Source organism: Hoplias malabaricus, chromosome X1, assembly GCF_029633855.1.
Source record: "Hoplias malabaricus isolate fHopMal1 chromosome X1, fHopMal1.hap1, whole genome shotgun sequence".
NCBI lineage: Eukaryota > Metazoa > Chordata > Actinopteri > Characiformes > Erythrinidae > Hoplias > Hoplias malabaricus.
In genome coordinates, this window is record NC_089818.1 from 9900134 (window position 1) to 9915881 (window position 15748).

The 15748-nt window shown below is 41.5% G+C and overlaps 1 long non-coding RNA gene across 1 annotated transcript in view; it reads left to right on the plus strand.

Moving 5' to 3' along the window:
* The window catches only part of LOC136675616 (uncharacterized), a 57053-nt gene extending 41887 nt beyond the window's left edge, over nucleotides 1-15166 (plus strand). The window contains exon 3 of the long non-coding RNA XR_010796209.1: nucleotides 15039-15166. This is a non-coding gene — a long non-coding RNA (uncharacterized lncRNA). The remainder of the gene's footprint in view (nucleotides 1-15038) is intronic.
* The last annotated feature ends 582 nt before the right edge of the window (nucleotides 15167-15748 follow it).

Below are 15748 nucleotides of genomic sequence, written 5' to 3' on the forward strand. Positions count from 1 at the left end.
CACAGCAAAACTGAGATAAGGGCACGTCTACGTCTGTCACTAGGCGATATCACCCCAAATCAATATCACGGTTTACATGTTTACCTCGATAACGTTAATGAATTATTATAATTAATTAACATATTTATGTTCAGTGTTCTCTTCACTAAAGGCAAAACACGTCCAAATCATAGACGTAGAATTTTATTTGGTACGAGCTGCTTGAGTCACTCGGTCGGTCTCTGTGTTTAGGTTCTCCTCCGCGCTGTTTCCATGTGGCAGATTTAATGGGGCAGAATCATGTGACTACTGCACAGTAGTGTGGTGTTAAAGGGACAGTACATGAACACACAGTGTGGGGGAATATTAATGGTATGGAAAACAAAATGAGAAAAAATAATGACTGATTACAAAGATTATGTTGATTTAGATCTTTTTTTTATTAATTGTCCAGTCCTAATCTGAAGACATATATGGGGTCAACAACCTGAGAGTTTTATATTTGAAATTTATTATTATTATTATTATTATCATTGTATTTTGAATTATTATTTATTAATTTATGGTAATTTTTGGAGACATTCTAGCTTTGATTGGTCTGATTATGATTTGCAGCACAGAGCTCAGACAGGTGTCTGACGCTGGCCTCGGGTCTGTTCTCCTGTTGGGTAAACACGTCTCCCACTGAGACAGGGAGGCAGGAATCAGCAGGAACACCTGACCAATACATGTTACTGATCACAGCTCCAGACCCCAGTGTGTGTGTATTTCTATGACCCCAACCCAATAACCCCACCCCCCCTCCACCCCCCACAGGCTGAGAATTCTCCCTGTCTTCTGTTTTTAGCTTAATTAATCAAAAATGATTTATTTTCTCATTAGATATGCGGCCAGGTTGCAATCTGCCCAATCAATGTTTTACAGATGTTACCCCTCGCTTTTGTTTTTCAAGACTGCGCTGATTTTTATTGGGTATGGATTTAAAGCACAGAGCCTCTGGGACTCTCATCTGAGCTAGCACACGCTCACAGACACACACACACACACACACGAACACACTTGCAATGGTAAACCCTATGTGGTGTATGTATATAAAATGTTTGCAGTTGTTCAAGCTTTGTATATTTTTGACATATATTGCTGTTGTTATTTGCACAGTGTAAAAGTGGGCCCAAACTGACTGTGAACACACACACACTCACACACACATGCGGAGTGAACAGTCATGAGTGCTGCAGACAGTGGCCTTTCATATGTCACACTTCTGATGTGTACAGTGTGAGTCATAACTTTCCTCTTCACTTTGTAGTGTATGAAGATTCCTGAACGTGTCATTGCTCAGACATATTTTGGCAGGAAAAAGCCCTACATTATGAACATTTCTGTAAATATTCGAGCAGTTTGACTATCATTCTTACCCAGATGTGTCCCTTCATATATAGTGTCTAACTCTTTGTTAAATATTTGTTTATACACTCATAATATATCAATATTCTCCCTGTGTGTGTGTGTGTGTGGACAAATGTAGAGCATTTCCATTGGTCCGTTGACTGTGATGTGGAAGAGTAAACAGAGTGTGTTTTTTCAGTGTAGAGATTCATAACGGTGTATATCTACCTCACTGATATTGTTGTGTGGGATACAGCAGGCTGCTATTGTGTGTGTGTGTGTGTGTGTGTGTGTATTCTCAATGTGTTCGGTCATCAGTTGCACACACTCTGCGCTGCACATGTTAATGTCCTAACGGCTCTTCCGCACACTTCCTGTTGCTTGTAAACAAACGTAATTTTGCATTTCCTGTCGTCTAGACACAACAACGAAGGCCTGGCAGAGAGAGGGCTTGTGGTTCCAGAGGAGGGGGCTGGCATTTCACTCTGTGTGTGTGTGTGTGAGAGAGTGTGTAACCTGGATTCAGTTTACAATAGGATCCAAGCATCCCCGAGATGTATTTTTTATTAATTTCAGAAATGTTGCCAAATCTTCCCCCTATTAATATCAGATATACTTTGATCACATTGTTTTTTAACATTGTTTAAAGATATTTCCTTTGTTTATCAAATAACATTCTGCAAATTGTAATTGTCCAATTAAAAACATGTATCTCCAAAAATAGTAATGTTACAGGAGACGGAAGAAACCTTCTTCATTTTCAGTGGAAACAAATATAAAAAGATTTAATTCCAAGTAATTTTGGAGCATTTCTATTGGTCCATTCATCGTGACATTTTCAGACAGTGTGAGGGACTGCTGTTGTGTTCAGATGATGTAGTAAACTAACATTTAACCAAGGTTTACATGTTTTAATTGGACAGCGACAAATATATTTCACTTCAGAACATCAATGTCCTTCAGCATCGTCCAGAGGCTACATCCCTTTTAAAAGAACCTCTGCTAATCCCCTACAAACAAGACTAAAGCATCAAAGTCATGTTGGTGTACAGTAAGATAAAGGCTGTAGTGTAAACTGACAAAAACAGCGACCGTCACCCTTCCCTCTGTCATTACATGTGATCAGTTATACTTTGGAGACACAAGGAAAAGACTTGCTGACCATTTCATTGAGTATATTTTGGAACGTGGGAATAAAGGCTTGTTTATTTCCAGTGGCATGGCATGTTGTTGCTAATGGACATTCCACTGATAATGTTTCTGTTTGCACTGTCAGCTGTTGTTTTGGCAGCAGCAAAGAAAGGAAGCAGTAATGACGCTTTTCCACTGCATGGAACCTACACGACTTGACTAGGCTTTGTTGCTTTTCAACTGGCCAAATCTTGTCCTGGTCCCAGGAACGAGTTACTTTTTCAGTCCCTGCTCGGTTACGGTTCCAACCAAGTTGAGAAGGTACTAAATGGTGATGTGAAAATCTTACAGAGCACTGATTGGCCAGATATACCTGTCAATCACTACAAAATGCAGAGCTCCAGCACAAACTTGCCCTTTGTAAAATCTCTATAATGATGGCAGCTTTCACATTTGTTTCCATGTGACTCAAAACAGCAGCTCGTAACATTACTCCGAGGGGTTTGAAGAGGTTCAAACACTCCTTGGGTTGGTGGTTGAACGTGCAACAAGAACAAATGGTCTGTGAGGACTGGGGCGTGGAGCTGTGTTCAGGCCAAAAAAGACAAAATACAACACATGGAGTAAATGGTGTTTACTTTACCGCCAGCACTGTTGTGGTTTTCAAAGCCCACTGTTCCTGTTTAGCGATGGAGAGTTGCTAAGAGCGAGTCGAGCAGAGCCAAGCAGATGCTATGCAGTGGAAAAGCACCATTAGATAAAGCATTGATCTACAGTTAAAGAACTTTAGAACCCACTGGTATGACTGGTTAAAGATTTTTGCATGATCTGTTCTGACCTCTGAGATTCCTAGAAGCATGTCAAAGAACCTCCATCTTAATCATCCTGTATCTTTGGATATCTTTAGAGAACATTTCTACAAGTTCACTCCCTCTGCTTATACAGCTGTGGTTGGTAAAGTGTAGTGGCTAACACCACTGGGCTTTGATTTGTGACGAGGCCAACTGTGCTACTCTCTCTGTTAGAGTCTTTGGGCAGTTCTATATTTGCTGACAACAACATGAGGAAAAAATCAGCCCGAACACTCTCAGATTTAAAAAACAGTCAAAAAGATTAGTTTGGAAACTGAAAATGCAACCAGTTACTAAAACTGGACTTTGGACGTGTGGGAAAATGCCTCTGGAGGCTGTTTGGAAAACCCACCTATGCAGTGATATTTAGGTTTGCTCTGTACATTTCTAGTCTCCAGTGTCCAGGATGTGTATGTGTGTGTCGATACAATCTGTGTGTGTGTATGTTGTTTACCAGGCCGTTCCGCTCAGCTTCCCAGGAAGAAGGGGATGAAACAGAGGCGCGGAGGAACCCACAGAGAAATGATTATTGATTTAATCACATAATCAGCCGCCAACACTTCAGCCCAGATAGCAAATCCATAATGGCCTCACCACATAACGTGCCCCTTACAAATTTACCTTCAAAGCTCCCCCCACACACACGGCAAACACATCAGCCAAGGGGTCACCTTCAGAGGCCGACAAAATATTGACCTTCCTAATGCTTAAATATGTTTTTTTGGAGTTAAGCGTTATCAATCAACAATAAGAGGCTGCTGTCTGTACGCACATAATGCCATCGACTGAGGGATTACGCAAACGCTTTTATTCTTATAATCTAACAACATCTAGGAGACAAAAGGCAGAGGCTATGAAATCAATTGACTGTGTGTGTGTGTTGGGGAGGTGTCAAGAACACACAGTACATTGTACTCTTATTTCCTGGTCAGTTTTAATGGAATAGTCCAGTGTTTCTTGGCTTCATCACTAAAAGGTGGTCCATGACCACGGTCCGTCCTCTCCCTGTCCAGTTTGTTTTGAAAAATGATTTGCAATTTCTTTTGCAACTAAAAGTTATTTGCTTTTTCCTGCTTGCAACAGCCTGTAATCTTCAGAAAAGGCATTAAATGATTTGCTGAAACATGTCTGTGAGTGTTTGATGGTATAAAGCCACTGGAGTGTAAAGATGTCTAGTCATGTTGTGGAAGGAATGGTCCTCTATCCATGATTGCAAAGAATGCAGAACCACTGCTCAGTGAGTGCTGGATGGGGGCTGGGGGTAATACCCCTCTGGCCGACACTTGGCATTGGACATGGTGACCTCAAGCTCATGGTCAGTGGCAAAATTTACTTATTAAAAGCAATCTAGAATATTCTGCAGAACTACCGTTTTTCACAGCAAAACATACTACCTCGTCATTTATTTATTCAGAAGCTCCAGATGGAACAGTAATTTTGAATAAGAAGCCGACTGTAGCTTGTTGTTGTTTTTTTTTTTTTTTTCTCTTTTCTTTATGTTATTTTTCTGATGTTGTGTGTCTGTTGATATATTACCAGTAACTTTTAAACGTCTTTGGGTTTTTGAAAAGCACATTATAAATGTATTTTATCATTATTATTGTCTGTACGTTTGTATTACCACAGAAACGAATTTGTAACTGGAGCTGTTTAATTTTATAGCACTGTCAGTCTGTGTTTATTAGCGCACACTTGAATTTGGAGTAAGTTCCACATTACGTAATGTAACTGTAACGGCAAAAATACGTCTGTATTACCCTCCTATGAAACAGCAACATCCTCAACTCTTTTCATGTTTTTCAAGATCCACAGGTTTCTCCAGTGTCCAATTTTTCAGTTCAGACTTTATTACACATTTACAGAGCCAGGGCTGTATACAAACACCAGACCTTTTTCCAAAGCAGATATCTCACAAATTGTGAGTACTGAAGTTCTGAAGAGTCTCTGCATGTAATATTTTCTATATGCACTATATGTATATTAGGCTCCAAGTTGGTGTGTTTCTGGACACTACAGCTGTGTGTATGTGAGTATGTGTGTGCCTGTATTTATGCCATTTGTCTTTTTGTGTGTATATTTGTGTGTGTATATAGGTACTCCTGTGTGTGTGTTTTACTATGCTAGTTTTACTAGTTTGAAATGTGGCCCGGCCCTTCATCAATATGACACGTCTAATTGTAGTGCTCCCTCAAAGATAGCACTAAAGACACATCCCATCACTCACACACCCCTCGCTTCATTCAAACACACTCGTCCTCTGCTTTCGCTCCCTCCCCTGCACCTCTCTGAGGTCATCGCAGCCGCTATTAATGTTATTTGTAGCAACAATCAAAAAGGTAGTGCAAATTATACAGCTGCCATTTTATGTTGTTGAATGAAATCCTCCATATCGACAGTTAAGGAGGACGGTTCATACCATAAAGGACTTCCACCTGCGAATGAATGACGTCCGCAGCTCTAGAGGTCAGCACAGTGCTCGGATATGACAGCTGTAAACAGGCGGTGTTGTTTTTTGCTGTTGTGGGTCAGATTTGGCAGGTCATTTTGTTTGATTTCCTCAAAAACAAAAGGCTGATTTTCAAAGACTACTTTTCTCCCCAGTTTTGTAATGGCTAGATTCCCCTAATGGTGCAGGCAATGTTGCCGGCTTCTCTGTGGCCATGTTGCCTTGTCTTTGAGTCTCACCTTGGGCCAGCGTCTGTGTGGTGTTCAGTGTGTTCTCCCCTAGACTGGGGTTGCACTTGCGCACTCCTGGTTCCTGTCCCATTGCTAGGAGGGTTGTATCAGAAAGGGCATCCTGTGTGAAACTTTGCCAAGCCTACTGCTCAGCTGGCGTGTGTTCCAGAGAGGTGACCTTTTTGTGGGAGCAGCCAAAATAGAATAATAACCACAACAACAGTACCAGCTAGGACTCTGTTAATCACACAAATGGTGTTTTGTCACTGAATGGGACCTGCACACTCAAATCTACTCAGCTCTCCTCGGCTCTACTCGGCGTTTGGTCTTTGGTCCCTGGTTTGTTTTTCACTAGCACAGCTCCCTAGTGAAATGTAGCTGGTGATGTTTCAAAACCCTGTCTTTAATGGGAACTGTGGGCTTTGGAAACCACAACAACACCGGCAGTAATGGTAAGCGTTGTTTTAGTCACCATGTATACACGTTGTTGTTGTTTGAGGCTGAACACAGATTTATGTGTCAGTTCACACAGATCAGGCAGTTTTTGCAGCCTTTATTGGTCCTTATTCTTTTCAACAGCCACTGATCAAAGGAGCGTTTGAGTCTCTTCAAAACTGTGCCATTGTTTTACGAGCTGCAGTTGTGAGTCGGATGAAAACAAATGTGATTTCTGCTGTAGCTGAAGATTTTACAGATGGTGAGTTTGTGCTGGACGTCTGTATTTCATCATGATTGATGTCTCTCTGGCCAATCAGCACTCTGCAAAGTTTATCAGCCAAGGTGACCACAAGTGAAAATTTCCCATTCAAAATGCCAGGTAACCTAGTTTACCTAATGAAGTTCAAACACAGGGTAGAGTTGAGCCAAGACATTTGAAGCCAGTCACTATTGCTTTACGAATTGCTGCTAATTTAGCATCACTGGAGCTCAACACACTCAGAGGAGAACCCTATTTTCCCAGTTCTGCAGTGCAGTTTTTGGTCCTTAAAGCTTAAAGCATTTTAAAACATTATGATTTATATTTGCTAATGGCTTGGAATATTCAAGTTCCCCTTTGTTTGTTCCAAACAGTGGTTCCTGTACGAAATCCACTGAACTCTCACTGATAAGGCGACATCTTCTTAAACACACAGTTGTTCCATCATCAAAATGCTGTGGAAGAAGAATCACTGCATTCAGAGATGCATTGATTTCAGGACATTGGTGCAGATAGCTTTGGCTTCTTCCTGACTGCGTGCCGTCATCTGTCTGCTCCTGTCTGCGTCGCCCTGAGCTATGAAGGCGTAATTGTTTACCAAAGGGTTGCGGCTCATTGGCTCCCGGAGATTGGCTCCTAATTAGCAGCGAGTTGTCTGAACACGCCGGAGCACTGTCCACTCCACTTTCATCTAATCTCCACTCTTTCAAAAAAAATAATGAGATCATTTACACCTCATTAACGTGGCCCTCGTAATGTCCGCGCATTCATCATAATGATTGCTTATCATTTCACTTTGCAATATTATCTCCTCTAATGAAACTGTTCACACAAAGTGCCAAGAGAGCCTTAATTGGCGACATGAGATCCCACTGCAGCCGGCAGCTTGCTGTAGCATGTGTGAGGTGTTAATTTGCATGAGCCTTCTTTTTTTTTTTAAAGGGGGGGCTTCAATGTACAGCTCTTATACCCCTAATCTGCTGGCCACTTCATTAAAAAACCATCCCCCACTGGTGTACAGTTAAAGACCGAAATGCAGTTTCTATTAGCCATTCTCTAGGCCTTCATCAGAGCTCAGAGCTTAGACCACAGTGCTACATGACACCTTACCACTACATAATACCTGGGCTTAAATCTGGTCCAAACCTGACCACTGAGGACTTAAGTAGGGGTTGATGATGAAAGATGGTCTACACTCTGTAACCCTAAACATATCTAGTGGACATTTTCCAATAAAGTGTCCAGTAAATAGTACTTGTGGACACAGTTGTATCAATGCATTGCAGGTGATGTCACTTTGTATGTATCTCTATCTACTCATTATGTTAAAATTAAGTTATACAAGTACTGATCCCTGACCCATTTATCAGTGTCATGTTTGTAAACAAAGCTATGTTCGTCTGTGTCAGACAATGGAGAGGAGCTTGGGCTGCATCCCAAATAGCACCATACTCCCTAAATAGTGCACATCATAGATAAAAAACCTTACCTGAACCTTACAGCTGACTAAAAATATTTTCAACATAAAATGTACCACATGAGTGCAGAGTCCATTACTTTATGACTGACACTGTGCCCTACGGCGGGTGTAGGGCAACATTTGAGGTTTGGCCTCATCTATGCTGCAGGTTGGAAATATCTTTCACTGACCGCTTATATTTACAAACAAGAAGAAATACTTCAGTGTACTTTAAGCCAAATTAGAGAATAATATGGATAGACAGTGGCAATAAACATTGTGTTTTCTGTCTGTAGTCTTAAAACAACACAGGAGTGAAATAACGTGATTACTGAAGCTTGTATATAATCTGTGAAGGAATAACTCACTCAGATTCAGTCACAAGAACTGAGCGATCCATTGGAGCCTGCTATGCTAACAGTTTTCCATTAGCTGAAAAAGCTAATGTGACTAACAGAGGAAGGATAACTGTCTTTTCGTCATTATGTAACACAGAGGGATTCTTTCCTCCTTGATGCAAAGAGTTGGTGGGCTTTTGTGCTTCTGAGTGATGTGAGACTCTCTCCAGAGCAGTGATAGGGGCTGTATGAGATCAGTTTAACCCACTGGTGTACATTAATGCAATCACATGATGGCAATCCATGGATACAAAATGAAGTGAGATTTCCCAGAGCAGCTGTACATGATGTTATCATGTTCAATGCAAAGTGTCAGCTTGCAGGATACACCCGTTATTTGTCGTCTGAGTGATGGAACTGTCTTCTCTGGCACCACAAATTCTTTTGAATCAGTTGGGGTGGTGCTTGGATTTCTCACAGAAATGTTGTAGCACTTTCTTCCCAGAGCAGTAGGAGGTGTTGGTGAATATAGGACCGTTGGTTCATGGGCTAACTCAGTGCTAACTAAGTTGCTGCCTCACAAAACACCAAACTTCCAACTTCCCAAACACAGTTTCCACACTGCAGGGGTAAATGGCACCCATATGTGGATTCGATTAGCTGTCGGACATGGCTTCCGGACTGATCCGGGCTTTGCGCCCCCAGTGCGAAGCGTGAAAGAGGGACATTCGTCCAATATTTCCATTTTTCCAGCCCTCTCTTCTCTATGATGTAGTAAGAGTGCATGAACACTCATATCCCTGGCCCACTCCTCAGCGTAGGATCAAACGCCTCATATCCATTGGCCGGGTGGTCATGCGTGGGGTTGGTCTGGGTGGGAGTGGGGTTGGGATGTACATGCGGGCTGGCTTAGAGGAGCTTAGGCAGGATATCTTCCGCCCCTCTTCCCCTGATGGAACGCCTGGACGCTAATTGTGGCATGGCGAGGGGGCACGAACGCGGGCCGAGGGGCTTCGCTAAATTAAAATCTAGCTCGGCGTGTCGAACACAGAGCTGTTATTTTCTTCTTCTTCCTCCACACAACACTCATAATTCCCCACTCCTGTGACCAGGATCCCGTGATCTGAGGGCTGGGTAAGTGTTAAAGTATTTAAGATGTTTTCACTGTACTGTGTTTGCTTGTTTTGTTAGCTATTGGACTTTTGATGGTATAAATATCAATATTAATTGTAATTCAAAATCCATACATTCTCCCACTCTTTAGTCATTTTTTGGTAACAATTCTGTGTTAAAGAAAATAAAAATAAACATGCAGTATTAATACGCTAGGTTCACATTTGCTAACATCAAAATTACCATTTTAAATTCGTCTAAACCATAGCTCACATGTATTTTGGATACAGTATTAAATCTATGGACATGCTTTTGCAGTGACCAATAAATCCATTTTCAAACTACTTAATTTGTTTTAAACACCATGTCTACTCCCTGTCCACTCTATTATACATGCTCTCCTTGTTAGTCCATCTTGCAGATCTAGGCTTTCATTCATGGTCACAGGATGCTGCCCACAGGCTAGATTTTTTTTTATTTCTTTGGTTGGTGGCCTATTTCCAGTCCATCAGTGACACTGAGGGGTTTAAAAACTCCAGCAGCACTGCTGTGTCTGATCCACTCTACACCAGCACATTCCAGCCATGTGAAGGTCCAATGTCAAAATTCATATTCCAAAGACAAAATAGAAATTTGTATTAAGTTCTTATAGATTCAGTGCAAAATTGAGAAGCATATCTCTGACAGGGATAGAGTTGTTTACATTGGATATTTGAGGGACCTGTGCTCTGAAGCCCAGGGGAAGTGCTCTTTGGCACGACTAAGCGTTTGATATGATTGGTGTGGTCCCCTGTGATCTGTCCACTGGACCCACTGTATGCATTGGACACGTCCCGGCTTCTGTCTGCAGATGTGGCTCTGTGATATGGGACAGATCTGGCAGCAATGTAAGATGATAACTGGCCTGTCGATTAGCCGCGGCATATGCTAATGACGAGTGCCTGAGGCGGCTGTATTTATTTATGAGTGCTTGACCAGAGGGAAGGTAATAATCGGCTTTGGCTTGAATTCTGTCACCTTGTGGGGGTGGGGGGCGGGGGATCACACACACACACACACACACACACACACACACTGGTTCTGTAATTCTCCTGCCCTTTGCTGCATGAAATCAGCGATTTATGCAAACGGTTGTGAGTTCAAACTCCCATTTTCAGCTCTACACACCAACACGCTAATCATTCAACAACATTCAGCTCCACTTTCCAGTTCCAAGTGTCCCTCTGCTGTCCAAACACTTAGAAACCAGACTAGCATTGTGGATAATCCAGTAGCTTTAACCTGCCGAAACTATCTTAACAGCTGAAATTGATTTTGAATTTATACGCTATAGTGAGATGATGCTGGAAAATTTCTTGTTGGATATTTCTTCTAACAATAGATCACACATGTGTGCCAACCTAAGACTATATATAGGAGCATTGCTGTGAGGATCTAACTGCATCAATGTATTGAAAGGGGCTGTACCACGTTAGGGAATGCAGGTCTACTGCTTTACAACCTAATGCTGGGGGGTTTATAACCTCTCAGAAAAAAGGTACGGTAGAAGTATGTTGTAGATCACTAAAGGTACAAACAGTCTAACTGTACCTTTAAAATGTACAGCAGTGGTGTTAAAGTCCAGTTGTGTTCCCTAAAGGCGCACTGCATTCTCTTTTCCAAAAGGAGATGGGGCTAATTGTAAGATTTCATTATAGAACTGTGTGAAATAAAAGAACATGATATACGTCCTGGAGATGAATTTATGAAATTAAAAAAAATTTAAATCTACAATTATAAATGAACATGGTACAGCTACCCCCCTAACCCACACTGCACATGGAATATGATGATTTTAGGCTCAGTCGGTGAATGTATTGACCTCGTATACAACATATTGCAGGCAGTGCATTTAGATTTAAAAGAAGCTCCAGTTCTACATTTGAATATATCTTCCGATGTGAGGGAAGTGCCTGATTTCACTTGTTCATTTCATACACTTTTGGTTTCTTTGTGAATATCTTTCAAACGGTGACAACATGATGGTGATGGTCTCGCTATTTTTAGAAGCCGCTTCTGTTAACTGAAAGTAGCATTGTGGTTTCCGAATTTTCACCAGTCGTCTCCACTGGGTGGGGGTGGGGTGGTTGTAGGGAAAAAAACATATTATGAAGAAATCACATATTCAGTGCACGTGAATGTTCATTTCGGGATCTGGAGCTCAACAACTACCCAAATGTGAAACAAGACCAAACAGACGGTTTTTATTTCATTTATTATTTATTTATTTATGTATTTCATGAGCTGCCTCAATCACAAACCATGAGATAAATTGAGGCAAACAACAGAAAAAGCAGACACAATGAGCACTGCTTATAACCAGAAAATGAGAACGGGGAAGAAAGTGAACCTCGCTCCTCACTTCAGTGCACTCGGGTAGGGGGTGAACAGCGAGTGGCTCATTATCACTTAAAGGAACAGAGCTGTGGAGCTTAATCCTTGTGGTGTTTTGACCAAAGTAGGTCACAGGTGGTTTTCTAAGACCCCAGAAGCCAGCTGCACAGGTTGAACGCAAGTTTGATTGTAAAATCTGTCCTAAACCTTACATCGATAGTAATTAGTTTAAAACTTGTGACACACACAATTCCGATTCTGCCTCGTCATCTTAACCAGAAGTGCGTAAATGATGTTAAGATCAAAATACTGTTGCACAGAACGATGTTCTGACAATCAGCGATGCTCTCTGACATAAACAGAACATGCTCTCTCTTCCAGTGCTGTCTCCTTCACCTCAAGTTATATTTATTACAAAAAGAGACTGATTTACAATAAATTGTCAACACATCCCTCTCTCTGTGTTTGTTCTGTTCTGCTGCCGGTTGGAAGTATCTCGATGTTTAAACTCAGGTGCTCGTACACTTTTTTCTTTAAAGGATTTTATTAATGAAGGGGTTGGAATTGTTAGCCGAGCTGCGGCTGATAAAATCGCTAATTGAATTCAAGAGAAGTTTCCATCACGCTCCGGCTGAGTTGAGAATTTTATTTTCTCTCTCACAGTGTGTGTGTGTGTGGGGTTTGGGGGGTGGGAGAAATAGCGTTAAACACTTCTCTTCATGTTAACAGATTCCTTACGACTGAACATACGCCTACTGTAGGGTGTGTGTAAAACACTGAGGGATAACTTAGAGCTACGTTGAAAGTGTTACTTGGTGCAGACAGATAAATTTTAGCAGCTCATAAAGCAGAACGCAGTGGCAGTTTACCTTCAAACTGGGCTACGATGGAACTTACGTTCAGCCGGTGCAACTGGCTACACAGCAGTTCCCTTGTGGAGACCAGGGAGAATAAGTCTGGACACTCTAGAGTCGCCACACTGCCCTCTGCTAAAGAGTGGAAAGCTCACAGCTTTAGACAGAGGGCAAAAAGAAGGTGATGATGTGAGGGTGAGAGAATAAGAGAAAAAAGTGTAGTGTCGAAAAGAGAGTGAAAGATATGGAAGAAGAGAAGCATGTGTCTATTTCATTTTCAGTTTTTATTTTTCTTCTTTATTTGAACATGGCAGCTCCTCTCTACAATCTGTAAATGTTTTATGAAGAATGGATCAATATGAATGGAGTGCTCCAAAAATGTTTTGGAAATGGCTCCTGCTCCATTCATTTCTATGGAAAGTTTTGTTGTACACTGTAAAAAATGTATTGCAAAAATTTACAGTAAAATACTGGAGTTCCCAGGCATTTACCGTATTTTTACAGGAACACTACTGTATTTCAAATTTACAGCATATTACTGTAATTGAATAATACAATAATTTACTGTAAATACTGTGATTTACAGTAAAATACTGTAGCAGACTCACTGTAAATTTACAGCAATTGTTTACAGTGTATATTTCTTTTCCCTGTAAATGTGTTGTTTGTTCTGTGACAGTAAACTGTCAGTTGAGGCTATTCTCATCTCTGGTACCACGCTGGTGGAACGAGCTTCCAAGCACTATCAGAGCAACAGAAACCCTCTCTGCATTCAATAAATCATTGAAAACCCAGCTCTTCCGAAAGTATCTTTTGCACTGAATGTCTTTCTTTAATGCACTTATTACTTCCTGTGGTGTATTGCAGTTAATGTAAGGTATTTTGTATAAATTGTGCTGTAGTTCGAATGTTAGATCCTCTTTTGTAAGTCGCTTTGGATAAAAGCGTCTGCCAAATGCATAAATGTAAATGTAAATGTAAACTGATCAGTGTTTTTTATCAGCTTACAAGTTGAATAAAGCGAAGTCACTGCAGAATTTTTTCAGTGTAGGCCCTCCCCCATATCCCCCAGACCCACCCCCCTCCCACTTTTAACCTCACCTCTTAGAGCCCCACAGTGAAGCGACTAATGTCCAATAAATCCACAAAGAGGGGCCCTGAGGGGCTCCGATGTACAGCAGCAGAGCTCCTGTTATTTCATCTTTCCTCCCCCAACCCCTCTCTTTTACGCTATTTTTTCCCGTACAGTATTGAGTAAGAGGAACTGGCCCCTGTTGGCCCCTTCCCAGCCCCCACTGGACCCTCTGTGCCCCTCTTGGCCCCTCTCGGAAACTTGAGCCCAGTGTCCAGCAAATCTGAGATGGGTGGCAGATAAGGGATACCGAGATTTCCTCCATCCCTTTTTTTTTTTCTTATTCTTTTTGAAGGGGTGTTTTGATTGGAGGGTGTGTGTGGGGGGGTCGTAGAATAAAGTTACAAGTGAAAGGCACTGTGGGAAAAAAAGCCGGCTTTGGCAGCGAGACGGTGGGTCACCTCCCTGGGCCCTCGGCACCAGGTGTCCTTCAGCGACAACAACAGAAAAAACTTATTCATAGACTGGAGTATTAAAAGCTCCGCCCCCCTCATCCTCCCTCACTGCCCCCTCATCCACTCCCCCTGCCACCACCGAAAAAAATTTGCAACTGAATGCTGATATAATCCTGGAAATATATGTCTCCATTAAGAAGCGCGTCCATTACGAGGACAAGGACTGCTTTGTGCGCGGGGGGCTTTATGTATATTTATCGAGGTATTTTTTTTTAAGCCGAGAAAAGAGGGGGAGAGGGAGGGCCTACTTTTCCAACTGTTTACATGTTAATTTCAAACTTAACAGCCCCCTCATCCTGGAACTATTTATACACAGAATGCTAATCTCAACCCCCCACCACCCCCCAACACCCCCCAACACCACCACCATCAATGTCCCCCTCCCAACCACCTCTTTTTCTTTCTCTCTTTCTTTCTCTCTCTTGGCGGCTGTTATTTCCCACTTGACTGTAGATATGCTAATGTCAATGTGTGTGTGTGTGTGTGTAGAGGGTTAGCTTTAATAACGGCAGCCACTCGAACACTCTGAGACGCTGAAGTTTGAGACTCTGAGAAGGGCTTTTTTTTCACCTCGTCCTCTTTTGTTTTCAGCACCACGCCTGTTGAATGTTACAGCGACGCAGTGAAAAGAAAAAGCCCCCCCGGCTTTGTCCAAACACTTCCAAACAGAAACAAGCAGCAGAGGGGATGAAGCCAGAGGCTGGAGCCCCAACCTGAGGTAGGGTGGGATGGAGGGCTTTTAAACTGGACTGGTCAGGAAGCTGAAGATGGTCGATCCTCAGGTGGAAATTACCTTACCAAAAAATAATATATATATATATATAATTATAATTCTTTTTTTTACAGGAAAGTGGAAGAGTGGAAGTTTGTTTGTTACAAAAGAAAAAAATACTTTTGTACAGTATTTAACCAAGAAAATAAACACAGTAAATACACATCTTCCAACTGTAGAAGTTTGTTGTATTGATTAAGAAACAATGAGCTGTATATTGGGTGTTTTTGGTTAAACCACGATAATTTATTCATATGAGGATCTGGGACTAATGTATTTTTACACACATAACAATAATATTTAATAATATTTTTTGCACACATTGAATAATATCTGACCTTTAGTAAGTTATATGAAATGCTTTTACAACAATAACCATGCAATATTCTTGTGAATATAGTCCACATAAAAACAGGAGAAAATGGAAATAGCTTACATAAGATTTAAAAATATTATCTGCATTCAAACAAAAAGGTCACTCAAACATCCGGGACATCCAATGGTACACGAGGTGTGTGTGTGTGTGTTT